This window comes from Phyllostomus hastatus, unplaced genomic scaffold, assembly GCF_019186645.2.
Source record: "Phyllostomus hastatus isolate PE091 unplaced genomic scaffold, TTU_PhHast_1.1 phas_contig_80, whole genome shotgun sequence".
NCBI classification, from domain to species: Eukaryota; Metazoa; Chordata; class Mammalia; order Chiroptera; family Phyllostomidae; genus Phyllostomus; species Phyllostomus hastatus.
In genome coordinates this window covers 43528515-43538889 of record NW_025333960.1, presented here as the reverse complement: position 1 = coordinate 43538889, position 10375 = coordinate 43528515, and the positions used below count along the sequence as shown (strand labels likewise).

At 39.1% G+C, this 10375-nt stretch overlaps 1 long non-coding RNA gene and 1 pseudogene across 1 annotated transcript; one reads left to right on the top strand and one right to left on the bottom strand.

Annotated features, from left to right (window-relative positions):
• Positions 1-154: 154 nt before the first annotated feature.
• On the top strand, positions 155-3970 carry LOC123826441. Its single transcript, XR_006787037.1, has 3 exons — positions 155-335; positions 1006-1226; positions 3763-3970. It is a non-coding gene; the product is annotated as an uncharacterized LOC123826441 (long non-coding RNA).
• Positions 3971-9814: 5844 nt separating this feature from the next.
• Positions 9815-10033, bottom strand: LOC123826459 (annotated as a pseudogene).
• Between the last annotated feature and the right edge of the window lie 342 nt (positions 10034-10375).

Here is a 10375-nt window from a genome sequence, read left to right as displayed (position 1 = left end):
AGCCTCCGCCCGGTATCCAGGGAAACCGTGGCCCGACCTCCTCTAGCCGGTTTGGCTTTGGCGCCTGCGTGGTGCGGGCCAACGGGCCCATAACCCAGCTGCTAGCGCGGGCTCGGAAACCTCTGGATCCACGTGCCGAGGTTTCCTCCCGCTAAGTCGAGGCAGGAAGTGAGGGGTTGCGTTCCAAAACGGCGGCTCATTGTTTTCTTGAGATCTTTGGTGTTACTACTTTTTATCTTTACCTAGAGGTCAGCCTGTTCTCCCGATCAGTTGTTAGGGAAATTGGACACTGAACGATTTATAGGGATGGAAGTAGGGAAACGGTAAAAATCATGGTAAGAGCAAGACGGGCACATAAACTAATGTGATTAACAAGTGTGTTAAAGTTTATTGCATTTTGTTTGTTGTTCGATTCAAAGAGACTGTGCCAAATTGAACCTCTGAATTTCTAATCATCTAAACGGAATAGAATTTTAATGCATGAGCTTTGGAGGCAAAGGAAATCTCTGCTCCAGACGCATCAACTTGCTGTGTGACTTTGAGCAGGTTATGTGCCATATTTTTCAGACTACAAGACGCACCCCCCAAATTTGGGGGAGAAATGGGGGTGCATCTTATAGTCCAAATGTAGCTTATCTGGCTTGCTGTGGAGGGGGCGGCAGCCTATGTTATTTATGTTATTAAATATTTTACCACATTTTTTTGCTTCAACATTTCTCCCCCATTTTCCTCCTCTAAATCCTAGGTGTGTCTTATGGTCCGGTGCGTCTTATAGTCCTAAAAATACGGTAACTACTCTGCGCCTCAGTTTCTCCACTGAAAAAAAAAAATGTCCTGAGAACAAATGATTGACTAAACGAAAACTAACATATACTTTAATATTCCAATGTATGTAACACACCTACCTTCTGTTAAGATGTATTGTGTGCCTGTGTGTTTTTACCAACAGAGGAAATTTGGAAATTTCTTTGTGTACACATATATTCAACATGTATGTTTTCACAGTATTCTGCCCTTACAAAGAGGATGTGAGGACCTTGAGAACACCTTTAAAGGACATGTTGGTATATCCACAGTGGGGAAGGAATTCAACAGGCAGAGCCGGGACTCAGTGGATTGGAGGCCAAGTCTTCCTCTCAGACGTCGGGACCAGTTCCCTGAGAGTCTACAGTGCAGGATCTAAGAGTGACTCAGAGCCGTGCTGCTTTGTTTGTGAACGCTGTTTGGTAAGTTTAGCTAAAAGGCTTTTGAATTAAGTGCTTCCTTGGCTAGTAAGTGCTTCTTGGCTATTTTCCAGGGTGTCCAAGTACTTGCAGAAAACTAAGCTTTATTTTTTAATTCTTTCATGTTGAGGATGATCCAAACTATGGACATGCCGTGGAAGATTGAAACTGCTCCTTTATAAGAGCCATAGGCTCACTACACTCGTCAGCTTCGGAAAGGCATAGTAAAGCCCTCTTCAGCTTCATTTGTTTCCCTGTCACTTGTCAAATTGAAGAGCAGCTTTTAATTTGATAATTCGTTCATGATAAACATGAACGCTCATGTCAGTGAAGGGTGAGGGAGTCGCCAGTATCTGCTTCTGTCTTTCTAGCTGAATTGGCCACACGTGGTTCAGACTAAAAACTCTAGACCCCCTTCAAGGGCTTTGACAGGAAGAGTGGAAGAGTCTTCATGAGTGTCTGTATTTCATGTTGGTGGGTGGCTTGGGAGGTACAGGTTGACCATGGGGTCAAAGGAACAATTTGGACTGGCAAAGGCACAAAGAGCTTGGTTTTGTAAGGTCTTTGGCCTAGTGCAGTGGTCCTCAATCACTGGGGACCCTGGGAGATATCTGGCAATATCTCGAAAATACTTTTTGTAGTCACATCAGGGAACTGGGGCTCCGCACCACTGGCATCTAGTGGGTGGAGGCCAGAGGCACTGCTGAACATCCCACAGTGCCCAGGACAGCCCTTCACAGTAAAGAATCATCCAGCCCAGTGTGTCCATTGGACCAACGTTGGGGCGTTCTGGCCTAGTAGTCTTGATACCATCCTGCACCCCACTCCCTTGTTAGGTTTAAGGTCCCCAGTTGTAATAAAGAATTGGTCTTCAGATATGTGCTCTTAATTATAAATGACATTTTTTAGAGAAAGGAGGATGTAAGAGAGGGAGACAACTGTAATTTCATTGCTTTTCACTGTGGGAATCTACATTCTGGGAACACATTTGTGAGGAAAAAAAAAGATTTAAGAAAAATATGCATACGTTTATGGAGCTTATGGGTTGCCCCTGGGGTGAAAGGCTAATGAGTCACAAATAATTTACAAGGCTTAAATGCAAAACTCCGAAGCACAGAAAGGCTTCAGACGGTTGAAAGCAAACTATAATTAGGATACACTGTTGTACAATGTGCGTGCCACGCAGTATTTAGTAATGTTCATCCAAGGATCTGAAATCCTTTGCATAAAAACTACAGTTGTCGTGAAGAAACTCTCTCTCGCTCTCTACATTCCTTCCTCCCTTCTCCCACCCCCCTCTCTCTCATCTTGCACACCAAAGCCTCAGTTTCATGCTTTCTCAGTGTAACCTAAAAATATTTGCTGCATACCATGCAATTGTGGCCAGTAGAAGGTGTAAGAAGCTGGAGTTTTTCTACAGTCAGCTTCTCTGACTCTTTTTTGTGGTTCTGTGTAGTTCTGATGAAAAGCCTGCATAGTCACTTTAGTAATGACATTTAAAATGTTGCTTGTCAGGGTGTACTCGACGAAATCTGCCTCATCATTTTGGACAAAGAGAGGTGGGAACCAATGTGATCACAGTACAAATCATTTGGTCAAGGTTTGTAAATAACCTCTGCAAACTTCAGTCACTGAGAAAAGAGAACTACTGGATGTCATATAGAAAGTGTGAGCAGATTGACATAGGTCAGGCACACTGTGTTAAACTGATAAACACTTAACCTGAGTGTAACGATTATAAGAACTTTTTCTGACTGCAAAAGTAATTTGCGATTATTGTGAAGAATTTTGAAGATAGAGGAAGGAGGTAAGAAGCAATGGAAATAATTGTAATAATCCATAATCTTGGTGCTCAGAAATAACCATCCTTTGTCTTTTCATAAAGCATAACTTAAAAAGAAAGTTTTTGTTTCATTTCACAAATAAATTTTTGTATCTATTTTTTTACCAAACCACAAGACCATTGTGAGATGCATTGCCTGAATAAATGACATAAACAAAACTTTACATACTTGTTTTTATGTTAATTTGAAGGAAATGAATAACTATGGTCTCAATATCATCTTGGAAATGTTAATAATTTCAATTTAACCAATAATCTCCATTTTCCTGGTTTAGATTAATATGAACTCCCCATAAAGGAAACTAATATTTATATTTATAGGACTTATTTCTTAAAGTTGGTTTCAAGACTCCATTAAAGTACTTGTTAATCCTAAAAGTACTGCCTGTGTCTCTGGTAAAACAAACAAAAAAATTTCATCCATTGTTTAAGACATTGTGATGAGACAAAAAAGTGCCAGGTATAAAGTGAAAATCGATCGTAACCCCCACTGCACCCTGAGGCAACCACTGTTAACAGTATATGTTAATATGCTTCATCGGGTTTTCTCTTACCATGTTTAATACAGGGTGGACATAGGGATAGTCATTTCTAATTCACGAGTAGGATCACACTATGCAGAGTCTTCTTGAAGACTCTTCTTCACCAGGTTTTTTTAACTTACTTTATCTTGAGCATCATTTCTTTTCCCCGCAGGAAAATTAACGGCGTTCTTTTTAATGGTGCACTGTTTTACCGGGTCCATGTTGATGGACACTTACAGCTGATCTTTTGTTGCAGTGCGCATCCTCACGCATTTTGTCTCTCTGCACCCTTCTTCAGGAGTTTGACCCCGCTCTTCCCTAGGACTAACCTAATCCCCTAAAATTCTATACGAATGTTGTCTGTATCTTTTCAAATTAATAAAAACCCTATGAAAACTTATGATGATACATGAGTCCTGTCAGTTCTTTTTTCCATCATTCCCTCAAACCCCTCCACTCTCCCTGCATACGTGCTGATGCATTTCTCGTCCAGGCCACACACACAGTCATCTCTGGCTTAGCCTAGAGCAGTGGCCTCCTACAACCGGCCCATCTGTGGGTCCTAGAGAGATCCTTTAATAATGTATGATATAATGTGGCTTTTCCACTAGGAATCTTTCAGAGGCTTCCGACAAACAACCTTTAGAGTAAAATTCAAGCCCCTTTCTCACCATGGTCCTCAAGTCCTCACTGGGACAGGGTCCACCTTTCGTTCCTACTTCTCATAGCAGCTTATCATTTTCCCTTGCACTTGGCTACACCAGACGCCAGCCCCCTTTCTGTTCTGCTGACATATATTTAGTCTGCAAGCAGCAAGCTGGAAACCCAGGAGGGCTGGTGATGTAGTTCTAGTCTAAGCCTAAGTCCTGGGAACTGGGAGAGCTGATGATGATGTTTATAAATTCTAGTTCAAGTATGAAAGCAGAAGACTGATGCCTGAGCTCTAAGGCAGAGAGAGTGATCTCCCTCATTCAGCCTTTTGATTCTATTTAGGCCATGAACAGGCTGGGCGAGGCCCAAACACATCGGGGAGGACGATCTGCCTTACTCAGTCTATTTGAATGTTGATCTCATCCAGAAATGTCCTCCTAGACATACCCAGAGTAATGTTTAACCAAATATCTGGACACCCTGTGGCTCAGTGAAGTTGACACATGAAATTAACCACCACAGGACAATTTCCGGACTTCAGACCACTGTGCTGTTCGAAAGGTTTTTCACAGAACTGGCTTGTTCTCTTTCTCTAGTTCTCAATTCAAATGTCAACACCTCTAACTGACCTTTCCAAACCACAGTCTCTCAGATGGCCACCACCAGAATCACCACATTCTTTCACGACATACTAAATAACATTTATAACACATATTTCAATGTACAATTTTATATTTGCCTTTTACTTATTTTTAATATCTCTCCTTTACTAGAATATAAATTGTATTAAGGCAGGGACCTAGCATCCCTTGTACTTTTTTGGTACCTACCAAAAACATATGCTCAATAAATAGATAGCAATATTCCAACATCAACTGGATAACTGAAGTTGAGATTTTTAAAGTCCTGCATAGACAAATACTCATTACGCAAGAATTTCAAATAATTATGCAGGGGAAAGTGTGCAAAAGTCAATTTACAGCTGTTCATATGGAAAATAATACTGTAATTACTTAATACAAGAACAAGCTCTGTGTTTCACATACAACTGTAAACCTACTTTCGCCCCACCCTATATGTAGAAAAGACCCCGTCTGGGAGGTGGAACTTCATCTCTACCCTTTTGCAGGTGGACTAGTGATTTGCTTTCAAGAATAGAGGGTAAAAAGAGAGGAACAGTAAGTTTACAATGGAGAAATCCGACAGTGACTGTCTTAGCCAAATTAGCGTGTGGATACAATGCAGCCCAGAAAGGATGCTTTCAGAAGGGTGCGGCATCACTTCTGTAGAATTCTTGCCAAAAATGCATAATCTCAATGCAATCGTAAGGAGACCTCAGACAAACCTACCAAATTGAGAGGTGTTTTACAAAACAGTTAGTTAACCAGTGTTTACCAAAAGTGTTAAGGTGGTGAAAATCAAGGTAAAAGGAACTGTCACAGGTTGAAAAAGACTGAGGAGACATGACAATTAAATACAATGTGGCAGCCTGAATTGATTTTCAGAACAGAAAGGATGTTACTGGAAAAGCTGGTGTAATCCAAATAAAATTGCAAGTTTATAAAAATGTATCAATGCCAATTTCTTGTTTGGACCAAAGTAACAACAGCTGGGAAAACCAGGAAGGATACGTGAGAACTTTTTACTGTATTTGCAACTTTTTTTGTAAGGATAAATATACTCCAAAATGAAAAGTCTATTTTAAAAAATAGATAATCAGTCTATAGCCATACCACCCTGAATGTGCTTGATCTCATCTAAAAATAATCAGGAACCAGAAACTAAATAAGCAGCAATTTTTTTTCTAATCTTCACAAATACAAAAAATGAAAACAGTCCTTTAGATTCAACCACACACACAGGTAACTATGTGAGGTGACGAAATGTGTTAATTAACTTGATTATAATAATCATTTCACAATGTATATGTATATTATCACAGTGTATACCTAAATGTATGTGTTTTTATTTGCAACTATACCTCAATAAATCTGAGAAAAACCTTTCTTTAGATTGTTTGAGATTTTTATTTTTTGTTGAGATATGCTATACATTACTATGAATTTCCCTCTTAGGACTGCTTTCTCTCTGTGCCATAGATTATGGGTTGTTGGGTTTTTGTTTTCATTTGTCTCAAGATACCTTTTGATTTCTTCCTTGACCTCATTGTTAACCTATTCGCTGTTTAGTAACATGTTATTTAGCCTCTAGGTGTTTGAGTGTTTTTCAGTTGTTTTGTTGTAACTGAGTTCTGATTTCATACCATTGTGGTTAGAGAAGACGCTTGGTATAATTTCAGCCCTAAATTTACTGAGACTTGTTTTGTGAGCTAAGATAGGGTCTATCCTAGAAAATGTTGCATAAGCACTCGAAAAGAGTGTATATTCTGTTTTGGGATGAAATGCTTCAAAAATATCAATTAAATCCATCTAGTCTAGTGTATCTTTTACAGTTGAATTTATTGGGGTGGCATTGTTTATTAAAATTATATAGGTTTCAGCTATAGAATTCTACAGGAACATCATGTGCATATTGTCTTGTGTTCACTACCCCAAGTCCAGTCTCCTTCCATCAGTATAAATCCCCCCTTTCCCCTCTCCTGCCTCGTCCCACCCCCCTCTCCCTCTGGTAATCACCATATTGTTGTCTGTCTAGGAGGCTTTTGTTTTGTTTTGTTTTTTAATTTGTTTTTGCTTAATCCCTTCACTTTTTTCACCCAGTCCCCCAGCCCCTCCCCTCTGACAGCTGTGTCATTGTGTCATTTATGGCCCTTGTTTCCTTGTTGATTTCCTGTCTGGAAGATCGACCATTGATGTCAATGGGGTATTAGAATCCCCTACTATGACTGTGTTACTTTCAGTCTCTCTGTTTATGTCCATCAGTATTTGTTCTATATACTTAGGTGCACAAATGTTTACAAGGGCCATATTCTATTATTGGATCGATCCCTTTAGCATTATATAATGCCCTTCTTTGTGTTTTATTAGAGCCTTTGTTTTAAAGTCTATTTTGTTTAATATAAGTATTGCGACTCCAGCTTTTTAAAATTCCATTTGCATAAAATATCTTTTGCCATCTCTTTACTTTCAGTCTGTGTGTGCCTTTCGATCTGAAGTGGGCCCCTTGTTGACAGCATATATATGGGTCTTATTTAAACCCAAGGAAAAAACCTTAAATGTTGCTACTGATATTCAAAAGTGCAATAAAAATTTCTGCCTTTTATTAAATTAATTAATCTAGGTAGATAGATAGATAGATAGGTATTACTCTTTGAATTCCATTTACAAAATTTTTAAACCTCTTGGGTCTCAACTATTATTATTATTATTTTATTGTTGACACTATTAGAGATGCCCCCCCATCCCCACCTCCCCTCTTTGCCCACCTTCAACTATTATTTTCCATTTTTGTTACCATGGTTTAAAATCCTAAAAAGATGCAATGCTTGCAGTTAATGCCAATTTAATGTTTATAATTAAAGGATTTTTTTTAACATACTGGTACCAAAGAGATAATTACTGTACCGAAGAGATAATTACTGCTCTTAAAATCATCACTCCTTAAAAAATAATTTCTGCATGAAATGATTCTTATTGCCTATAAGATTTAGCTTACTTTCTTTTGAATAAAAGCCATAAAAATTATTAAGAAGCCAATGGTAATCATACCTGAAATCAGAATGCGGAATCCCTAGTCCATCTGAGGTGTTGGAAACGGGGGTGCTACCAGCAGGCTCTTCCACGGGCGTCCGACCTGGTTCCTGCCCTAAGGCGGTAACTGTCCGAGAGCACGCACAGCCCATTGGTCCGGGTGTCGCTGGAGCAGCCATGTTCATTCAAATAATGGCTTCTGTTACCTTCACTTGTGTAATGGCAAAATGACATATTAATCAATAATGCACTGTAGAAAATATCCTGGTTTTGGATTTGCACAGAATTACCTAAGAAATCAATACTCACTTAAGACATTTTTTTTAAATGCCAACTTGTTACATTTTTGTCTCCCTTCACGGAGTCACAAGTCAAGGTCATGAAAAACAGAGGAAGACAAGGAACTGTCACAGCTTGGAGGAGACTAAGAAAATATAACAAATCAATGAAAGGTAGGATTCTGGATCTGACCCAGGACGCTGGGGGCAAAACTGGCAAAATTCGAATAAGTTTTCTGGTTTAGTTAATAATTTTGTACCAATGTTACCTCTCGCTTTGGGTAATTATGGTCGTGTAAGTTAACAGTAGAGAAACTGGGTAAAAGGTAAACACCAATTTTCTGAACTATTTTTGCAACTTCTGCAAGTCTAAAATTATTTCAAAAGATTTTTAAAAATTGCATTGGAAAATTCCTCAGGAAGTTGTTACTTCAGAGAGAGAGATAACATTTCTCAATAATTCCCATACAGCCAGCGTTTCTACCAGCTTTGAAGCAGAGTGTTGTTTTTTTTCAGTTGAGCAGCAGATACAGTGCAGTTGTTAACTTGTGCTTCAGGAATGTTTTGCAGAGAAATACATATTTTAAGACACTAGAATTATACTTTGTCCAGCAAAACGTTCATACTTTGAGAGGCCCGTTGGAAGCAAGGCCAACTGAGAAAAAGATGCACCTTTCTCGTCTCATGTTTGTGCCAGAGTATGTGCTCATTGTGTGGGGTATTGGGCTAAGTTGTCTAGGCAGTTTAAAATCGGGGAGTTTTTCCCTTTTTCCATTATTTTCCTGTCTTGTTAAGTGTAAATAGGTAAATTTGAGTAAGCACAATGTGTCTATCGTGTGACTTCGCTGTACCCCAGTGGAAGACGTAAACGGGCGAGAACTTCGCTGAAGGGGTGACGGGGGATTCATTCTTTGGGATTGCCTCAGAAGTGATCGTCACTAAAAGGGGGGCCTTCCGTCAGTCTGGCAACTATACCCTGTTTTATGATTACCATTCAGTAGCCATCTACCACATGCTTGCTCCTTCGTCTGTCTCTTGTCCAATACATAACTCAGCAAGGAAATGTCCCTATTTTACAGATGAGGGGATGGAGGCTCATAAAGGTGTAGTAACTGGCTGGATCTAGGCTTCCAACACAGATTGGGCTGTCTCCAAACTTCTATTTATATTGGTTGACCTACCTTGCAACAAATTCTATGCTTAGGGAATTATGTCATAGTAAGTGACATATGTAAGTGTCACTTTTAGTGTATGTCTTTTGACATATTTGAAATATCCCATTGATTTTAAAAGGAAATGTGATATTTCCCCCACCATTGGAAAATGATCATATATAAATATACTTTCTTCAAAACACAGAAATATATAAGAAAATCCAAGGTCTTCTAGTTATTATTAGGTTTTGTTACTAACAGAACAAATTTAGCTAATAATAAATCATATATTTTGTAAGTACATTAACTTAACTATATCAAGATCCTAGAGTACCTTTTAATAATGTATAGTACTGCAATATACTAAATGTCTGTTTTCTTCTTCTTCTTTAAAAAGCGTGTTGGTTTTATTTTGGAAAACTAAAGCTAGTTCTTCCACTGAAGATAACGTTTCTCCCCAGAATATTATTTATGGAATAATATTTCATTATTTATGAAATAATGCAGCTGCCTTTTTCTTTCAAGGGGTTCTTCTGAAATTCCTTTCACCAGAGAATCCTCTCCAGGACGTGCTTCAATGCAGTTTTTTTTATTTCTTCAGAACAGTTAGACACCTGTTGCCTCTGCAACTTCACTTCTTTGCTACGCTGCTCACCTTCCATCTTTAGCTTTTTCTTTCCTGGCAGGTCTTTGCCGTGCAGGGCCTGCATCTTTGCCCCGGAACTGGGCCCCGGGAGCAGCTCTGTGAGTGGAGTGGCTGCAAATGCCTGAATGTGGTTTTTAAAAGCCAGGACAAAGCATCAGCAATCTAAAGGAGTACTCAGTGTTTACTTTAAAAAGTCTACTTCTTCGGCCCTTTATTTACCATTCAGAGCTATAGTGAAATATTTATGATCAACTCCTTGGCACAAAGTTACCCTCTCAAAGCGGAGATAAATAATCAACCCCTATTCTGATCCCATGGAGAGGTCCTACTAAAAATTTTAATTATGGACTTTGGGTATGGAAAATATTCAGATGAGCTTTAATTTTAGAATGCAGATGCTCTATAA